This window comes from Anas acuta, chromosome 4, assembly GCF_963932015.1.
Source record: "Anas acuta chromosome 4, bAnaAcu1.1, whole genome shotgun sequence".
Taxonomy (NCBI): domain Eukaryota; kingdom Metazoa; phylum Chordata; class Aves; order Anseriformes; family Anatidae; genus Anas; species Anas acuta.
This window is the reverse complement of record NC_088982.1, coordinates 36,289,536-36,308,435: the sequence shown is the minus strand read 5'-3', so window position 1 is coordinate 36,308,435 and position 18,900 is coordinate 36,289,536. Positions and strand designations below refer to the sequence as shown.

The window sequence follows — 18,900 nt, the reverse complement described above, 5'->3', positions numbered from 1 at the left end:
GTATGTGCTAAGGGACTGTCCAGGAGGCAGTCATTCATAGTGTAGGTCAAAGGTCCACTCCGTAGAGATGGGCCAGCACAGCTACAACTTGTCTCAGGCAAGGACTGAGCTGAGCTTGTTGAGGGGGAAGCCAGGTGAGGCTGATATTTAGTGGTCATTGGTGAAGTCAGGCACCCAGAGTTGCTTTCTGTGTCTTCTTTTCTTTATTGCCTTTTCTTTCCTTTTTCTACCAATTGCAGACCTAACAAGCTGAATATATGTTGCCTTCATTTCTCCTGTGAATGACATCACGTGAATGACATCACGTGTACACATGCATAAATAAAACTTAAAAGGATAAAATACTGGAAGTATTTCCAATAAGTTCAAAGAACACAATTTAATACTGTATTGGATATGACGAGTTGTCACGTGGCCTTTTAAAAATCTTTTTCTTAAATAGATCGCCATCTGCCTGAATCTACAAATGAGTACATACAAGATCCTTCTTGCATTCATAACTTTGGCCATTTACACTTACAATTCTGAAATCAAAATGCTAATTTGCTTGCACAGCTGCCCATCACAAGGAGAAATTCTGGGTACTACTGAAATTAGAGGGATCATTCAGTGGAGCTGGGATTTCAGCCTTGCTTCTTCTCTGTTCTAACAGGTTTATCCATGAATATCAAGGATGCATTCAGAAAGCCTGATCAACACCTCATTTGGGAGCTGAATTGAAAATAGAACAGTAACAGAAACTTCTGTATTTCAAAGGAGTTTTCTGATGTCAGGTAGGTTGCAGAGAAGTCTAACAGTGAAAAAGTCACTGTCCTTGTTCTTTTACCTAGCTTAATGCAATGGTTTGGAGATTTATTTCTCTCTTATTCATGCTCTATGTGTTTGTCAGTCACATTTTCTTAGTCATTAACCATTCATTCGCTATGCTGTAATTTATTATGTTATTCATTTTACAAGACAGCATGCAAGGTTTTTTGCTTGTCTGTTCAAGTCAGGCATAATGCTTTATGTTAACCTTCAGAAGTCATACTGAACTTGTCAGGAATATTTATCATCTGAGTTTAAGAGGTTATCTACACATTTTTCAGTTTTTGATATTGTTCATTAGTTTTCATTTTCTTTCTTTTTTTTTTTTTTTTTTTTACTGATCTTTCACCATCTAGCAAGTATGGGATTTCTGATCCATATGACTTACATTTCAGACTTGAACAGATCAAAATAAGATCAGTAGAAGCTGTTTATTCATTTTTATTGATTTATCGGTTCTAACAAAATCACACTGAGTGAAAAGTTTCCAAGAATTTCATGTAATTGTAATGAAACAGCGTTGCATCAACAATTTACAGTTTCATTAAATTATAGATTGACACATAGTAAATGAGTGGCACCATTTAATTTTAACATCATGTTACTAAAAACTTTTTTTTAAGTATGTACATACTCAGTTTATAGTTCAGCAAGTAGAAATAAATACAATACTCTTTAGCCTGTGAATTTAAAAAAAAAAAAAGACATATACATTTTGATTTTGTGTTAATGAAACCAACATATACCACTGAAGTTGGATTAAACCCAAAATGTGACATATTATTTTCCAGAGAAATTAGGAACTTCTTAACTAAAAGAAAGTTTATTCTAAAAGAAAACTGGGTACTTTGGTGCATATATTTCTTTAACTTCCAATGGGCTTTTTGGAAAATTAGGTCACTAAGTTATCACTTTTATAAGCAGTTTTAATGCAACACTTTCCAGCATTTCCACATATCTCATGCCCAACACTTGAATGCCTAAATGCATGTTTATAAATTTTCACTATCTACGTTGATTTTTCACTCTGCTGTTTAATTGCATCTCAGATTGACCTCACACTTGAAATGCAGTGTATTTTTATTTAAAAGTATCTCAAAAAGAAGCTTAAAAAGAGGTATCCAAGGTAGACAACACTGCTTTCATTTACATAATGTAAAGTTTGTCATTAACAAATATCACAGTTGCTTTCTCTGATTTTGTCCTTGATCAAATAGATAATTGACACTAACTATTGAACAAAGTACTGGGAAGTAGAATATGTCGGCTATACAGGATACAGTAGTACTTTGAATCCAGGTAGATTTTAGGCCAAAGGGAGAATGCAAATATTACTGCAAATAAAATTTGTTCATTTCCTTCCCTTCAGTACGGACTTCTTCACTTGCTTACTCAGGTGAGTCAGTGTTTTTTTGTAAGAAGCTTTCTTATATACAAAATTCTCACAAATGTAAGTGGAAAAGTACTCACTGTGAAAATGTTTTATGGACATTAAAAATAATAAAATAAAAGCCCAACACATCATCATTTAAAGGAAAGAGTCAAACAGTTACAAATACTCATGAATAAAATTAAAATATTATTAATATCCATAGAAAACTTCACCTAATACAGGAAAGACTGACAGAAATACTGGACAACCTATGTTCATACAGGCTGTTCTGTGCAGGAAATGGGTTAACAGTTGTTTCCACTAAATATTCAAGCAGTGGGAGATAAAAGGGTTCACTGAAAATCACACCAGAATGATACACCGAATATCCAACTGCAGAGTTAGAAATCACTCATTAGAAAATTTCCAGACCAACCCATGTTTTCACACAACACAAGTATTAATTCATATATGTAAATGCTATGCTTACCAATAAACCAATAAGTAAAAACAAAACAAACAAAATTAATAAATATGAGTATTTTTAATCACAGAATAGTGAAGGTTCCAACCTGGAGGTCAGCTGGTCACCACTCTTCCATGCAGGGATACTTTCATCAGGTTGCCCAGGACAGATTAATAAAGAGGGTAGCTGTAGTTTTAAAAATTATTATTAATATATTAACAGGTGTGACAGAAAATTTATCAGAAGCATTCACACTTACTGGGAGAAGAGATCGAAGATTCTTGTAGGCCACCACTACTAACAAAGGACTCACTCAGACCTAGAAAATTTTGAATGCATCAGATTGCTATACTTAAAATGGTATTTTTCTCCTCTTTAATGTATTTAAAACATTCTTTAGCTAATTTCACTTTTGATTGCTGGGCAGTTCTTAAATGCTTTGTACTGACTTCCACAGTTCCAAAATCTAAAAGTACTGCCAAAAGAATAACTGATCCCATTCTTCATCTCAATATTTTGTTTTGTTACAGATACTATACAGAGCATCAAAAAGCTCCATTGCAGATATAGGAAAATCTCGGTCTCAGTATGGCATTCTGTCTGGGAATGCCCAAGTATTATATGATATAAAACATAACAGATGTGGAACTTGATCATTTATTCTTGTTTTTAGTTGAGAAAAGAGTTCTGGATATATTATGGGGGTCACCAGTTCCATGAATCACAAAGAGGGAAATTTTAGCTGCTTTCTCTAAAAAGGATGAAAATTTAATTGGCGATTTGAGTAAGGGTCTTAAGAATACAACAGATGTGGTTACGATGGTCAGAAACCCCTCTCTATTTAAAAAGTAAGAAGGTCATAAATAATTGATAAGGAAATAACAAACATGCAGGATTAGAAAATGTGCAGGACAACCATTAAAAACTGTATTTTTCTCTCAAAACTGCTAATCCTAATTACCATCAGAATTATCTTCAAGGACCCTCTGTATATCATCACAGGAACTTGGGAAGCCAATGGAAGCTTGCTTCAGGGATCAAGTCTTATATGAAAGGGTGCAGAGTGGGGAAGAAGGTTCTGAATAAATAAAAATAATATATATATTATTGTTAGACTTCACACTCACTGTTATATAAAACCACAGGGGACATAGCAAAGAAATTAGCCCCCTATATTTAAATGTATATATGATTTTTAAATTCCTGCTTTCTGAGTCTCCCTGTTAAAGGTTCAGTGATTAGAGTTCTGGCTCAGTTATCTGAGCTTCTGAATTCAGAGCCAAGTTCATTACCTGAGTGACAGTAGATGGAGTCTGCATAAATAAGAGAGGAGTTATCATTGCAAAGAGTGTAATAGCTACTAGTTCCAGTCTTCACTTTTAAATTAAGTGTAATAGGCACTCTCCTCCAAAACCACCAAAACAGACTCAAAAATGCAACCTAAATGCATTTGTTAAAATATCTTTCATAACAGCTCATTATAAATCCAAATTCAGGAATCTAGACAATAAATACCACATTTTTTTCCATATGGGACCACTTCAGATAGTGTATGTTGTACCTAGGAGTATAGTTACCATAGCTGGTAGTGTGACACAAAGCACTTTGCCTATATTGAAGCTCCACTAAACCATATACAGTTAAAATTACAGTTTTATTACAACATACACAGTACTCATACACTATGCAAGACCTCTGCAAGGAGAATTTAAGCCCATTTATGACAGTATTACATTATAAAAACTGTTCTAATAGTGGAAGGCTTGATTCAGTTCTTCACTTTAAGCCCTAATGCACAACATTTGTAACTGTTCATATTTTTGGTGTATTCAATTACCAATTTTATTATATCAGTGCCCAGAAAACCCCAGTCATTACTTTGAATAAGCAGTCACATAACTGACTTTAGATGGGTCTAGATAAGAAATTAAAAATAATGATGACTGGATTTAAATAAGTAATATGTAGGCTGAACCTAATTCTGATTTCAATTTCATTGACTGTATACTAATTTAACTACATAGACTTAATGGAGGTATTATGATTTACACGACTGTCCATAGCCTATATTTCAAACACAGATCATAATTGCATGCTTCAGTGCTACCTATTCTGTGAGTGTGACAATGAAATTCAAATATCTATATAATTTCTAATGAAAAATACAGACAAAGATTTTTTCCTCCAGCTCTGGTATTATGTAGCCTATCTATAAAAACAGAATGATTAGGATTATAATTTACCTATCATATATAAACAGTAGAAAAAAATAAAGAGTAAATTTAGAAATAAATCAGGAGAAAAAGCCCTTTATGGTTATGCTTGAAATACGAGCAATTAAAACATAACCTCTTTAGAGACAGAATTAACATGTTTTGGCTAAATTCAATGAAAACTGACTTCCAACAGGAAAACGTTGACAAGTAAAATTTCAGCTACCTCTACTCTGAGGTCACTACTAAGAATGAAAGAGAAAAGATGAAGTGATCCCATCCTGGGGAAAAAAAAAAAAAAAAGTAAAGAAAAGAAAAGAAAAAAAAATGTGCAGCTTACTTCTAAAGAATGAACAAATGAAAAATTTTAAATGAAATATTATTTAAATGAAATATTAAGTTTTATGTTTTTCATCACTTTTACCTGTATAAAATAATATACACCAAGATATGCTTTTCAGCATCATTTTTTTTTTGTCTAGTGAAAGTCCACAACAGCATAAGCAAAGATATGGCTAAATAACATATCTTAATTTGTAATATTTACTACTGACCTAGCTATTTTAACTTCATAACCCAGGTTATCCACTTTTAATTTCTTTCACTGTAAAGTTCCTCAGACAGTGATAGGCATGTGTTGGCACAAACAGATGAATGGAAAAATGGGAACTCAGAACCCTGCTACAGTCAATGTAGCAGCTCAATCTCATTATATTAATCTTTGTGCAACATTTATAGTTGTCAGGAAGAGAGTTTTTTCCATTTGCTCCATCTGGCAAGCTATTTGTGAGTTTAATGGCCATGCGTTCCAAATCTTCTTACGCCTGTGGCCATGTTTAAATTCATCTGCCTCAGTGGAATACCTAACAAAAGCAATTAAAAAAAAAAAAAAAAAAAAAAAAACAGTTTAATGAACCATGAAGCCCAGTCTTTGGGGTTAATAGACTATTTACCTAATCATAATGCTTAGAAAACATTTTTTTTTTCAGGTTTTCTATGGTTATTAGCTTTCTCTTTGGATTTTTTCCTCTATTATTTTTATATCAAGGATGACATTTATTTTTATGTAGTAATAGCTGGAGCATAGAGTGGTCTGGATCTGATTATTGTTCTCTCAAGATTTATAAATATATGTGGCCAAAGAACAGGAATGGCCCACACAGAGTTAGAGCAAAGGTACACCCCACGAAGTCAGTGGCATTGCCCTCCTTTTTGGAAACCTGCATCATCTCTAAACCCCAAAACTTTTTCAAAAATATAGCATAATATCCATATTACATTATGTTCTTCTACATTTAGAAGCCTGAGGGGAGGAGGATTTTGCATCTTACCATCCCAAACAAGAAATTCGGCACTTGTTGCAATGAAAGCTATGTTAGAAGTGTACAGTGTGGCAAAATAAACATACTTCATAAATGTATATGCCTAATAATTTGGAGAGATCCCTAGATTATATAAGAGTACACACAAAACTGTGGTCTAAGTATACGTTGATATAAAGGGGGAAAAAAAGTTTTTTTAAAGAGAGAAAAAAAAAGCAACAGAAAAAGAAAGTAAAAGTGCACTGTAATGACCTATTTTCATAAAGCATGCCATTTACAATAGCAGCAGTGATACTGAACAGTAATTATTTTTATAATTACTAAGCTTCAGTGGTAGGTAGCTGATCTATGCAACTGCAAATAAGACTGAATTCTTGAATCAAGAATGTTGTCTTGAATCAAGTTCCAACTACAAGTAAAACAGGTATCTTTTAAACATTTAAGGTCCATAGTTTCGGTTTTACACATGTACATGCCCATTAACCAGTTTTAGCTTCAGTAAATCTCTTGCAAATGAATTTTAGGTTGAAAAATGGATCTTCCTGAAACAACTAATTGCAGTAATTGAAATTAGGTATTAATGTATTTCTATTGATCTTGTTCGTCACTGCTTTTGTTTTAGGAATTTTGTGTGCCTTAGCATAATAAGATTAACACAATTAATATATTTGGAAAATTACAGTACCCCTGTAACTACCTCAGATACAAATTGCATACATTTCATCACCTTCATTAAGTCTGTAGCCATGTGTGTTTCAGAGAACTAGTAATTAGGCAGTTCATGGGTAGTTTACTGCAAAGTCTACCTTTGAATTGTTTTATGCCATCACTTCATATCTTCATGGAGTAGTTGTAGTCTTTGCATGCTGACATATCCCTTTCTCCTTGGCTGAAGGAATGAGCTGCATGAAATTTCAGAAACAAAACCCATAGTCTTAGAAATCACTACTGAATCACACAGAAATTAGATTACTTCATTTAAAAGCTTTCTTTCTAATTAAATGTTGCTGTATGTAGCAATGAAAACTGTGAACATCTGTGAAAACTGTGAAATCACTATGTGGCTATCAACAATTAATGAAGTAAGAGAACATTTTTATTTTCTGTAATATTAACATAAAAGTATTTGTGCATTAAATAAATAGACTCAGTAAGCCATTGAGTATATGAGTAGTTGCGAGAAAGGGATGTCACATATTTGCAGGAAGCCAGAAATAGGCAAGAGAGGAAACTGTAAATTCCACTTGTACTCTTCCCTCAGACCAGGGAGCCATAATCTGCCTAGCCTTTTGCTTTCCATCACTCGGTGCTGTGTAGATGCTAGTTATGCAAGATGGCCAATGCTACAAAATATGGCAGCAATGTCCCTGCTTCTTTTGCCTCAGAAAAGTGACAGCAGCTCCATGGAGGCTTTCTGTCATTATTTAACAGCACCATCTCTCTCGCTGTGGTCTGCAGTGTCATTTACAGCGCTAGTAATGAGGGATATTTTATACCTTTACTATCCTAAGCAGGGAAAACTAACTTTCTTGGCACTGGAATGCAACTTCAAAAACTGTATCTCAATCCTGTTTCAAATTTGCTTATAAGCCATTCAAGCCTTTTAGGAGGAACATACTAAAATTCATTATCGCTCTAGTAAATCATATCGCATAATGAGATTCAGATAGATGGCAGGTTTCTACTTCACACACTGATGATCAAATCCAGGTTTTTCCTACTATTTCAAAGCTTCTTTTAAAGACAATTAAAATTAGTATTTATTGAGAAGTGCAAAGAAGGCAAAAATCTCTCCAAAGCACATAAGAAAGTTATTGGTTTATGGGAAATCTACCCATATATTCAGCACCTTGAATGTGTTCTTGCCCATCAAAGAAAACACAAAATGCAGCACTTTCAAACAAAGAAAGACCATGTCAGAACAACGTATTAATAGTATTTACTGTGTACTAAACTGCAAAGTAAAGCAAAGCTTGGAGGTTTTAAAGTCTCTCCTTATATTTAAATGAAGTATCTTATATATATATATATATATATATAAAAATCCATACATAACAGTTACTGTAAATGGCTTTAAAAAGTCCGTTAGCTATGTTAGATTATCCACACAAACAACTTTAATCTAGTATACAAGGAACATGGCAGTCATTTAGAATAGATAGCCTGTTAAAATACTGAAACATTCACTTTTCTCAGACTGAGTTTCAGTTTGCTGCTTTCAGCCATTCAGAGGGTCTACTCTTTAAATACGATGCCAATGAACTCTTGAACCAAGAAACTACCTGCTACAGAACTGAATGCTGATAAAGTTAGAAGAAGCCCTTTACTTCTTAAAAGCATTAGACTTAAAAGCAGTAGGCTGAACCCAGGCCAAACCTGAAGCAATCAACAGCTACCAGAACACAATGGCTATTCTGCAGTCACCTCAGTCCCTTGAACACGTCCTAGTCTAGCCATCAAAATAAAGATACCTACAGGAAAAAGCCAGCACCAATAAAACATATTGCTGTCTTAAGCTGCATCCCCAGCAAATATGATATGCATTGACTGACCTTGTCCATCCTCGAGGTTATCCTACTAGCCTGAAACCAAAGGACATGAAGCAATGCTAAAAGAATGTCCTTTTTGTCTGGGCTGGATCTGTACAACTAAAAGCAGGGGACTGGGTCAGACAGGCCTTCAGGCTCTTGCTCCACTGCTTTCAGGTGTGTGTGTGACAGAACAGGAGAATGGGGCAGGAAGCAGGCAAACATTTTTACTCACAAGCAATTATTAGATATCCTACCTCATCAGGTACCTTCTCTCTACATCTCCTCTGGGAATAATTAGTTTCATAACACATTCCAAGTGATTGCAAATAACCTGCGCAGTCATATTCTTTTGATCTCTGCTTAGCTATCAGTTAGGCGCGCTGCTCTGCTTACAGTGCTGAGAGATAACTGAAAAATGTAAAGAGCCAAGCTTTTTGAAGGGTGTAAGGTTTGGAATTTGTCTTGGCAGTTGGGACCCAAAGCAGCTAAAGCCACTAGAGCTTTAGAAATTCATCAAATGCAAATTGTCAGCTCTGGTACACAGAAGGTTAATACTGTATTTCTTAGCCCTGGAGTGATGTATGAAAATTTACAATCAGTGACTTCAGGAAACCCATCTAAGCCCTGCATGTACATTTTTCACTTCACCAGCTACTCTGGTGGTAGCCAGTAGATCTAATTTCAGCAAGTTTGTGTTCCTGACAGCAGTCACATCAAATTACAGAATCTTCCAGACTTAGCTGGCACCTTCATCTCAGCCCTTCAATCAAATAATATGCCTGTTGCCTTCATCATGCAATCCTTAATTATCTGAAAATCAGTCGACTACTGCTTGTGCCAGCAAAGGAAATGAGGAAAGAATAGTGTTCTTTCCAATGCACATGGCTGGACACCCTTCAGAGACATCTGATTTGATTGCTAGTAACAATATTCCATTGATGTTCTTTTTCATTTCTATGGCTTAAGGCCCTTTTCCTAAAGAATTGTTTTATGCATGCACATATTAAAACCTGCATGATTTTTTTTTTCTTAGTGACAGAGATGCTGTGAATTTTAGTTCTGATATTCCAACAGCTGATGTTTGCTGGATAAGTATGATGTGTCCCTAGGACCAAGTGCATTGTGTTGAAAAAAAAGATTAGAAGGATGGGTGAAGATTGTTTACCAAAAAAGAATTCCATGCATAAATCTCATGGGAGACTCACTAAATATCTTATCCTAGTGCCAGACAAAGGTGCTCTAATTTCCTGGAATCAGATACAGACTCCGAAGGGGATCAAGGTCAACAAAGCAAACTAGGCAATCCATCAACAACCTAATTACATTCTATTGACCCAGAAGGAATTCCAGAAGCAATGCAGATACCTCTAGATGCTGGAACAGTATCTATCAATTCCTGGCCTCTGGGTCTTGTCATTACCTGACATCTCCACTGCTAAAACTACTCCTTAGGAATCTTCTCATTTCTATAATCTGGTTATTTAGACTGAATGCCAGTACCTAACATAAACTGCTCTGGGCTAAATTCTAGCAGGCTGCATCATAAAAAGGAGTTTGTTCCTTGTAATATCCTGCCTCTTATTAACAATGTAAAATATATATTATAATAGGCCTTCTTTGGAAATCACACTGATAGTTACCTACGCATTTGCAAGCATTTTGGGAAAACTAAGCCAAAAGGAAAAATGGAGGATTTGTCTGCTTAGTTATAACAGAACCAAACCTCACCAGCTGAACAAATAAGGAAGGATAAAATAAAAAATCAAATGATAAAAAATAACTGTGCATAGACAAACTGACAAGTCTCAGATATCAGATATATAACAGATCTCACTCTCTCTCTCTTTTTTTTTTATTTTTTTATTTTTTTGACTGTTATATTAACACTCTAGGTTCTCTTTTGGACAGGAGTCTGATCTGTGTGCTGGCCATAGCACACAGGCCATAGACAACTACCCCACTTGTGCACGGTATCAATTACCAAAAAAAAGTAATGAAACTCATGCATGAGGAGTATGCTTTACAAACTATTCTTCCTGGTGGCTCTGTAGAACTGCTCTTTTCAAGGATGTCCACTTGTACATTACGGACAGATGAAAAAAAAAAAAAAGAAACAAGAAAACTGCATTGGAAATATAAAAAGAAATGAAGTATAAGAATTGTCTTTCTCACAGTCTAATGACTTTTCAGGGTGAGGGAAGTAGAAAGTGCTAGTGGCAAGAAATGAATATTAAAATATAAAACAAAAGGTATGGTAGGTCAAGTCCCAGATCTGTGAAGCACTGGGAGCATGAACTTTAAAAAGCACTCAATTGTTACAACTGTATTGAACTGTATACTGTGCATTTCTTTTTGTTTACTGCCTCATGCCACGAATATTCCCTAATTCCAAATCTCAGCCACATGCAGGAAAATATATTTGTGCTGCAATCTAAATGGACTAATAAAAACAACATTCAACCATTTGGAACTGAAATATTCATGAGATACTCAGGGAACAATGAAACTCAATTGCTTCAGCTATCCTAAAGGAACAAGAGTCAAGAAAACACAGGAGTAACTAGAAACTGTTCCACTGTGCCTTCAAACTTTGTTCTTTATTTTTATTTTGCTCCTCTTACTTCAAATCAAGAAGCTTCATTCCCATTTAGTAGATATTACACCTGGCTACCCAGCTGGCTCACATCCATTTATTTAAATTTCGGCCTGTGCAGTTAAATTACTGTGAAAGCAAAATAGGAAAATACTCTGCCTAGCTGAGTGAACTTCCTTTGCCTCAGTATAGTCATAGCACCAGATGACGAATTTGTGTGTGTGTATCTGCACAGGAGTCCAAAAGATGTTGAAATTAATTTTTAAAGTTTCCTACAATCCAATGCTTAGGGTTAACCTCAGGGAAAACAGACTATCCCTTGCCTTTTATAAGTAAATTATATTACTGTGTTGATAAACAGCTCTAGGCTCAAGTTACTTGGGACACTTGCACTGGCCAATTCCTACTTTATGGAAACACACAATCCAAATAAGAAGAACAGTTCCCTCCTTAAAATCACAAAGAGTATAACTAAAGTATCTGACATTACTACTCAGAAATCTGAGCCAGTGCTATTCTTGCCAGGAATTGAATGATTCTAGGAATGCCGCACGCTGTGGGCAGTTATCTTAAACTACTGCAGCTCTGTTCCTCAGACCCGTATGACTCCTGCAGCTGAAGAGGACGTTATCTGTGCCTCTTCAGAATCTGTCAGCCTGGCTGAGCACGAAGCAATTTCACACAATGCTGCAACTATTTATCATCCTTTGTTCTTTGCATCTAGCTAGCTATCTGTAATGGCAAATATAAGTGTCACCTATACTTCTTAATGGATGTCCTTTTTCGTGAGGGAAGATGGAGCACACCAGCAGCAGGGCATAACAGCTCCCCATGTCTCCCACTTCCCAGCCATAAACAGTTATCTCACACTTCTCCTCTTAACATCATACTGTAGGTAGGAAAGCAACCGAGATAGAAAATACACTAGACAATCAGCCTAGTAGCTCTGTAGCGCTGGAGAAGACATTTTACAGAATGACGACTAACCTTTCAGTCAGCCATTGGTCTACCTGTCAGGGCTACCCTTGATACCAGCACTATGACATCCCCTTCCCCAGGTCCTTTGTTGCCACAACCAGCACTGCCTAACCACAACTACCTGAAACATACTGGGATAAAGGTTCCTGTGGCCTTGGCCAGACAACTCCTCCAGCTCCTTCCTGCTCCCCAGAGCTCGCGTCCGGCACCTATTCATCACCTCAGCAGCCCACTCTACCACCTTAGTGTGTGACCAGCTCACTGAAGTGCTAGACAGGCCTTCCATACAAAGCCCCCAAATGTGCTTAAAGTCAGGTAGTATTAACATCATTCAAGGAAACATCTCTAAACTCAACATCTGCTTCAAATTGCTTAAATTCTTACCCACTAAAATACATTTCAATAGCAAGAAAAAAATTGATTTGCTATGAATGATTGTATACTCAACTGTTCTTTTGAAGTAAAGAAAGAGCCTGGGGGGAGGAAAGCCATAACTTTTTGCTCAAGAAAACTAATTTTTCCTATTGACTTGTTAAGTGTCAGGTTTTGACAAGTGCTTTAATGTCAATGACCATTTCTTGCCAGTGTCAAATGCCTCCTGCCAATTCCTTACAGGTTTCAAACCTTAAATAGTCCTCACACAATGTGTACTGTTCAAAGAAGTCCCATGGATGGAGAATACAAATATTAACTGAAGATTTGGAAACTGAAGAACTAAACAGCAGTAGCTTACCTAAGATTTATGTGCTACACATTTCCATTTCAAATTGGCACACACTTACAGCAGTACAGTGGTTTTGAATCAACAAATCCTTGGTAAGTTCTTTTGGTTTTATTCAACTTGCTCACCCTTCATTTGCATAGTTTCAATATGTGCTCTTAAACATCCAGGTGTCATCCAAATTTCCAGATTATAAACTCAAAATGAGTTTTTTGGATCACACTTTGTTCTGCACCGTCTCTTTTACTGGATTTATACTTAGTATTTTCTAAACTGTTAAGAAATCATTTTGGGATTTCAAAAGCATATGAAAGACCCAAGAATGTGCAGCCTCTCCATTGAACATTGTTTCCAAAACAAAGCCGTGTAAAACTGTTCTCAATTTCACAAATATTTGAGGAATTTTATGATTTTAAAAATAAATAAATAAAAATTATCTTTTTACTGTGAATTTAGTCAAAATAACTGCCTACAGTCAGTTTCACCACTGACACAGACACTAAGAAGAGGGGTTTCTTTTTGTTGCTGCTTGTGTGTGAGAGAGAGAAAAAAAAATGCTGGAAAATGGAGTTTAAAAATGAAAAGGACTTCAAGTTACAATATTGACAATACAAGTTAAAAAAAATAGTAATAAAAACACAAACCTTAGGTTTCCATTTTTTTAAGGCATTCTGGATTAATTTTATCTATTTAAATAATTAACCTACAATCTGTATTTGTTTACAAGTGTGTTTCAGCACTGCAAGTTTAAAACACTTGCAATTATTATTTTAAATGTGTTCTCTATCCATGCCTATGAACAAAAAAATAAATAAATCAATCAGAATATGGCTCAGCTAAGCCTGCTCAAATTTGTGGTCACTGTCAACAAATTTAACTATTTATATTTGAAATTGTATTTAAGAAATATCATAACTGAAAAAAAAAACCATATAATTTAAATGTCAGCTATAAAAACAATATCTTATAATTCACTTGAACGGCACAAACTGACCAATCAGAATTTATTTATACAGGAAGAAGGTATAAATTAATGAATCACTGAATCACAGAATTTCTAGGTTGGAAGAGACCTCAAGATCATCGAGTCCAACCTCTGAACCTAACACTAACAGTCCCCACTAAACCATATCCCTAAGATCTACATCTAAACGTCTTTTAAAGACTTCCAGGGATGGTGACTCCACCACTTCCCCGGGCAGCCTGTTCCAATGTCTAACAACCCTTTTGGTAAAGAAGTTCTTCCTAACATCCAACCTAAAACTCCCCTGGCGCAACTTTAGTCCATTCCCCCTCGTCCTGTCACCAGGCACGTGGGAGAACAGACCAACCCCCACCTCTCTACAGCCTTTTTTAAGGTACCTGTAGAGAGCAATAAGGTCGCCCCTGAGCCTCCTTTTCTCCAGGCTGAACAAGCCCAGCTCCCTCAGCCGCTCCTCATAGGACTTGTTCTCCAGACCCCTCACCAGCTTTGTCGCCCTTCTCTGGACTCGCTAATTAATTAATGAAAAATTAATTAATGAAAAATTAATTATAATACTTTAAACAACTTTGATAATAGTGTTTTGTTACCCTCTAACTTTCTGTTGTAAAATTTATTTTTTGAGTTCCTTATTTTGGTCAGAGAGCTGCTCAAACCACTGAATTTCAAAAAGAACTTGAGTAATTCTCTGTCTCACAAGCCAAATGGGCTTGTGAGAGACAATGAATAAACCTCCTGATACGAAGAAATTCATAAGAAATTAGGTTTGTGCTACGGCTCTCTCCTTCGCTGCACAGAAGTTTCTAGCATATAGTGGTTATATTAAGCCTTTATCTACTGAGTTACTGGACCTTTAGCTTTGATTCTGTGCTATAGATGATACGTTTGTTTATTATGGTATCTTTCATTATTTTCCTAAAAAGAAAAAATCATTTCTTCTTTGCAACACACATAGAATTGTAAGATACCTGTGTTGCAGGGTAAAAGTCAGACACTCTTTCTCTGCCTCATATCAGTAAATCAACTCAATTAAACCATGATTAATGTTTAGCTCAGTGTAACATAAATTTGTCTAACACCTGATACTATATAAATCAAGATGGCTGAGCACCAACTCTCTTAAAACACTGCACTCCACACACACAACACACACCACTCCAAATACAGGTCTGCTTTTTCTATCCAAAACTTACTGACACGTAGTATGAAGATCCAGAAACATTCATCATGCTCTTCATGTTTGCTACCAAACACAGCAAAAAAATGCAGGCATATATATAGCTACAATACAGATTACAATTTATAGGAATACACTTTAGACTTTACATTCTATTTGCAGTTTCATTGCATGATAACATAAACAACACTGAACGAACTGGAAGATCGATAAATCTGTTCTTTCAAAATATAAATTCTAGATACATCTCAGAAACTTTTATTAAAATTTCTCTAAGTTTGAGTCATTCAGATATTGTGTTTGACTAAAGTCATCTCTACAAGCAATCATATCATTTGTCTCTATACTCAAGCAAGAAATGGTATGTGCTTGGTGAGGTGACTTAATACATGTAAACTCAATTTTGAGTATTTGGCAATGCCAACCAGGAATGATGTGACCATGTAAACTGGCTCTTCTGAATAATTTTTATATGAGTCAGACATGCAGGAGGAGCCAGTGTGTTAAGAATTCACAAATATAAAAATCAAAACCTGTCACAACAACTTGTGTTAAGAATTCAGTTTTTCCTTTAGTAATACCATGCTACCATGCTAAGTTTTTTTTTAACATGTGAAGAATAGACAAGGTATATGTTACATTTTTAAATGTACAGATTCAATCTTTTGATCAGAACAAAATGGGAGTATCCATTTTGGTAGATAATGGTTGCTAACATTTGGTAACCAACCTCTGAGAGATTTAACTAACAATGGCTGCAGTAATAATACTGCATAGTAATAAGTCCATAATAAGTCCACTGATCAAGAAAAAACATTTCTGGAATTCTAAAGTCATTTTGAAGTAAGTAAAAACAACAACCAAGAAATACATAGGCAATTTATGGTATTAAAAATATTGGCTGATTTCCAGGGAGTAGATAGTATTATTTTTTGTCTATTTAATCAATATTGACTACGTAGTTTAAAGATATGTACTGTTCTGTACTATGCTGTATGGAAATAATTCCATGATGTTCAAGCACAGTACTTGACATAATGTATAGTATTCAGTATTTGTGGACAAGCCATTCTATGCCATTTCTGTCATTTAGCATTGTGCAAGATATAGTTACAAATGCAAAACTACACTTAGAATAACAACTGAAACTTAGACTTGCACAATGGCAGACGTATAAATTGACTAGAGCTCAATTATTTCAGAAGATTTTTCTCAAAATGTCTAAGGGTGTTTACCAATGTCCACATCCATGTTTGAATTAGATATACGTTAGGTAATTAGATATTGAAATAGTCATTAGCATCGTTAGCTGGATCCCTGTTCTCATAAGGCCAAAGTAGCTGACAATTGTTAATAACTAAATATTTCATATGAAAAAGGATATGCAGACATAATTGCAGCTGCAACCTTATAAGACCAGCCAAGTCTAATTAAGTGTCAAGCTAGAGTTACAAAAGGCTTATGAGATATCCCTTAAAAACGACGACTCAACTACAGTACTACACAGGCAATAAAACTACCTCAGTAGCAACAGTAACATGACTTTTATGTAGGTTTGTGAGTCATGTTATGAAAAAGACACAGTTCATTCATGTTACTCAGAATGTGTTACTGAAACTAAAGCACAATTGAAATAGTCAACCTGTAGCCAAGAAAATTTTGTGGATTATTTCTTCCTTTATCGTTATGTACTTAAAGTAGTTAATAACCTTTTATCTGTTTTTCCCTCTCAATCAAACATGAAGGGCTCTCATAATTCTTCTTTCCGTTTGTAATTATTTACGTTTTTAACTACTACTATTTTTTATTACTGTGTACTTATTATTAAATGAGTCATCAAAACACCAATTTTCTGTATACTGTTTATAGGCACAGACAAACTATGCAGGTAAATGAAAATCAGCACTGTGTTAGATATTCAGAAATAAAAATGGACAGGAAATATTACTGTCCCATTAACTTCCTGGATTTCAAACAGTTCCTTATTCCACATTACACAGACAGCTCTTTCAAGGATTTGTAAAAGACTCACCAGAGTGAATAGTCTGCTTTTTATCTAGCCTTAGCGTGTCCTAGGTACAGACTGTATATATTTCAGAGATGATGTCAGACTCTCAGGTATCACCATGTATTAAAGCAAAAGTTTTACTTTTAGGAATAAAAGATGTAAGGATGATACAAACAATGATACAAACACATTTTCTATTTTGTTGATCATCCAGCAAATACACACCAATGTTCTTCATAATTTCTGTTTTAATTCAGCAATGACTTTTTCTCATTTGAGAAACAACTCTCAAAAATAAAAGGCAATTAGTGCAGCATTATCACATCTCTATTTCTAGAAGTGTCTGACCATCTTAAGTTAGAACACAGATTCTTTTCTCACTTATTCCACAGAGGTCTGTCAATTTCAATATATTTGTCCTGAATAATATTGATTTTTTTTTTTTTATCTAAAACTGTAATGGTGTTTCAACTCAATTCCTAGCACATTACTTACCATGTAGAGCAACAGAGCTATGTTAATCCTTGCTGTGGTAACAATGCAGAATTTTCTCAGATTTTACTATTAGGAGACATAAAACTCTTCAAGTGTGGCATGCTAATCATGTTCTAATTCTTCATCCATCTCTTTTGAACTTTCCTCCATTCCTTCCCCTGAATCTGCTGACAATCCCATGCCACTGAATACAATTGCAGTTCCTAGAACTGTTCAGGATATATTTTATCTTGCTCAGGGACTCGTCTTAATAATATGAAAATATACACAGAATATCTTAAAGTGATTGGCAGCCAGTCACCTTTTCCTCAGCCAAGAGAGCTATTTAGTATCTTCTCTTAAAAATACAAGAAAACGCAGAATTTTAACCCTGCTTTTAACCCAATCACAGTTCTGATCTTTCTAGTCGAGCAGTGTTGTCTGTGCTATGTGTTCGTCAAATACCTTTCAACCAAAGGGATGAAATCCCAGACTTAAACAAATTACAAATGAAGTTTGTTTGTTTCAGTAAGATTTTCTTTTTCTTTTTTTTTTTTGTCATTTCATGTTAGCTTTCTGATATTATGCCTTGTTGTGCCATCAGTTCGAATGGGAAGACATGACTGAATCACTGGCATAATATAGCTCACTCCTACTCATGCTTTGAATAAAGCTATTCAGATTTGCACTTCCACATAGTAATGACTTTTCTGCCTTTGCCTACCTTCAAAAGCAGATAGGCTGTTAAGCTCTTGAATGTATTTTTTTATTAAAAAAAAAAAAGAAAGAAAAAAACATGAAAATCAGTTTGTTTAGCTTTTTAGTATTACAGTTGTGTTCAAAATACAGTCAGTGCTACACAGTACTGAAGACAATCCTTCATCTCATAGTCTGAGCTGAGGAATCAATGTATGCATCCTACAGTATCCTATTACCTGCTAAGATAAGGGCATGCATCACATCTTCCTCTCTACTCTCACTGAAAAGGGCAAGAGCTTGCTCTAGCTGGACTGCTAACCAGAGCAGTCAGAGACCTTTGGTGATGCTACACCCCATAGTCTAGCACCACCAAAGAGAGGGAATGATTTAAAAACAAGGGAGTGCAAGTGGAGGCAACATGCAGTGTTTATGCATTAGCTCGAAGACATTTATTGGCTTTCCTAAAACATTACTTCCAAAGAGAGAATGCCATCTGATTTGGAGAATCCTTGAAAAGATGGTGGGCAATATCCAATATGATGGCAGCTGTAAACTAC

General features: G+C 35.3%; 1 long non-coding RNA gene across 4 annotated transcripts in view; it reads right to left on the bottom strand.

The window, feature by feature from the left end:
* Window positions 1–1,241: 1,241 nt before the first annotated feature.
* LOC137855973 (uncharacterized) overlaps window positions 1,242–18,900 on the bottom strand; it is a 341,358-nt gene continuing 323,699 nt past the window's right edge. For all 4 annotated transcript variants that reach the window (XR_011096097.1, XR_011096099.1, XR_011096098.1 and 1 more), the window contains 5 exons: window positions 6,987–7,082; window positions 5,413–5,721; window positions 3,607–3,723; window positions 2,905–2,964; window positions 1,242–2,831 (listed from right to left, as the gene is read on the bottom strand). This is a non-coding gene — a long non-coding RNA (uncharacterized lncRNA). The remainder of the gene's footprint in view (window positions 2,832–2,904; window positions 2,965–3,606; window positions 3,724–5,412; window positions 5,722–6,986; window positions 7,083–18,900) is intronic.